General features: G+C 43.4%; 1 non-coding gene across 1 annotated transcript; it reads left to right on the plus strand.

The window, feature by feature from the left end:
* The first annotated feature begins 1,808 nt into the window (after positions 1-1,808).
* Positions 1,809-1,943, plus strand: LOC116097305. The gene has a single exon (XR_004121348.1). It is a non-coding gene; the product is annotated as a small nucleolar RNA SNORA17 (small nucleolar RNA).
* The last annotated feature ends 591 nt before the right edge of the window (positions 1,944-2,534 follow it).

The following is a 2,534-nucleotide window of genomic DNA, read 5'->3' on the forward strand; positions in this document are numbered from 1 at the left end:
ATGTGGGCTGGTGGTGCCCAGGACTGAATATGAGGAAAAAGTCTGTTGAGCAATGCGACCAAATGCTTCATGCCTTGCCTGATCAATGCCTTCCTTGCCATTGAGCAATTGTTTAATTTCAAAGCTTAAATTCTGAGCCAAGACACACTTTTTCCCATAAGTTTCTATTATTGGGAATTTTGTTTCAGCAATTTTAAGTAGCAAATATTAGCATTAAATAGGTGTATAGCAAAACAGTTGTCTGAAAGGGAAGATTTCAGTGTTCTTGTTTTTTATGATGGATGCACAGGCGCCCTCCCAGGTAGAGGTTCTTACCGTGTGTGTGTGTGTGTGTGTGTGTGTGTGTGTGTGTGTGTGTGTGTGTATGTAGTGTGAATGTGGCAAGTGTGGCTGTCAAAAGACAACCCTGTATGTCAATCTTCACCAAGATTGCTCTGTCTTCTTCCTGCTGCATAAGACAGGCTGGCTGACCTGCCAGCTTTCGAGGGATGCTGCTGTCTCTGCTTCCCATCTTAGCTATAGAAGAGTTTGGATTATAGATGTTCATGCTACACACCTGGTTTTTACATAAGGTCTAGGGCCTTGGAGTTATATCCTCACACTTGTGCAGCCAGCAGTTCTACCTACCGAGTTATGTCCCCAGATCAAGGCTTTTTGTTTCTATGTTTTCTTTCTGGAACTTGAGAAGAGGAGATTTTAATCTCCTGATAAATTTACTTTAACATAATTATTATAATTTTTAATTTTGAATGAACTCCTGGGGAGATTTGGTTTATAAATAATGACTATATTTAGGCAATATACTGTCATGGCAAATATTAAAAAAATAAGGTTAGCGTACAAAACAAATAAAATGGAGTCATTAATTCTGTGGGGTTTGTTTGTTTGTTTTTAACTCTTACTGGGATAGAGAGATGGCCAGGCAGTTAAGAGCACTTTCTGCTCTCAAAGAAGACCGAGGTTTGTTTCCCAGCACACAACCCCTGTAGGTCCAGTCCCAGGGGATCTGACACTCTGCTCTGACCTCCACCGGCAATGAGTACACTGTGCACAAACTTACACATGCATGTATACATTAAATAAATAAATATTACTATTTCAAAGATATAGATTCCTTTGCACTTATCTTTTTGTAAATGTAAGTGTTTCTATATGGTAGCACTCAATATGAACTTGGCAAATCTATAACCTCCAATTATACATAGGTATGGCAATCAAGAAATGGGATAAAAATGAATCTGGTGGACTATCCTATAAGACCAGAATTCCCATCCTTGGATCTTACCTTTATACCACACTTTCTCTGAGTTGTAAGTCAACTTCTATGACTTTGTGTCTCTATATGGTTAACTCCAGTACCAACCCCTGTAACAAAGACCTCCCAAACTTCAAGACTGGTAGAGAGGGCAGTCTGCCAGCCACATCCAGTTGGAGACCCTCTGAGCACCTGTGATTAAATTTCACTTTTGTCTTTCTTCATATCTTTCTTTTTTAATTGAAAGTAGCTTTTTTTCCATATAGTATATCCTGATTAGCATATCATCTCCCTCATCTCCTCCCAAATCTTCCCTACCTCCCAAATCCATACCCTTTCTGGCTTTCTAATTAGAAAAACTAACAGGTACTGCCCTCAGCACTTGGGAGGCAGGGACAGGCGGATTTCTGAGTTCGAGGCCAGCCTGGTCTACAGAGTGAGTTCCAGGATAGCCAAGGCTACACAGAGAAACCCTGTCTCAAAAAAACCAAAAAACCAAAAAAACCAAACCAAACCAAAACAAAACAAAACAAAACAAAACAAAAAAACAGGTGTTGCCCCTAGAGGCATTGCAAGTGTGGCTGCTGTGTCACATGGGTATCATCAGTAGGTGGCAGAGAGGAGAGAGGCTATGTCTATGTTCAGTGTTCTGACTGATGAACATCCAAATGATTGGTAGCTTAACATTCTCCAAAAAAGAAGTGAACCTGAGATGACCAGCAGTCCAGCCCCAGGAGTCCCTGACAGGAGGCTAGCCTGAGATGACAAACAGTCCAGCCCCGGGAGGCCCAGACAGGGAGCTAGCCTGAGACAACCACCAGCCCAGCCCCAGGAGTCCCTGAGAGGAGGCTAGCCTGAGATGACAAACAGTCCAGCCCTGGGAGGCCCAGACAGGGAGCTAGCCTGAGATGACCAACAGTCTGTTGCCATGTAGGCTTGGGGAGTGGGGGGAGCGGGAAGAAAACCATCCCCAAAATGACCCTTGGACATGCATCATAATGCACAAGTACGGCAGACAAAAAGCAGAATCCAAACACCCAGAGACCCTGGGTACCACTAAGAAAGACAAAACTGGTGGAGAAATGGAAGAGAAATATAAACAGAAGGATATAGACCCAATGACAAGAGGCAGACCTGGGAGACTCGAGGGTAGCTAGGAACAGCCTGATGTGAGTAGCTGGTGATGCCACGTAGGACCATAGTAGGATCCTGGTCTGTGTTACCACTGGGGGCCACATCTTGATTTGTGGTCCTGTAGCAGCAGGGGTCTGTTAGTTAC

Source organism: Mastomys coucha, unplaced genomic scaffold (assembly GCF_008632895.1).
Source record: "Mastomys coucha isolate ucsf_1 unplaced genomic scaffold, UCSF_Mcou_1 pScaffold18, whole genome shotgun sequence".
In the NCBI taxonomy this organism is placed as follows: domain Eukaryota; kingdom Metazoa; phylum Chordata; class Mammalia; order Rodentia; family Muridae; genus Mastomys; species Mastomys coucha.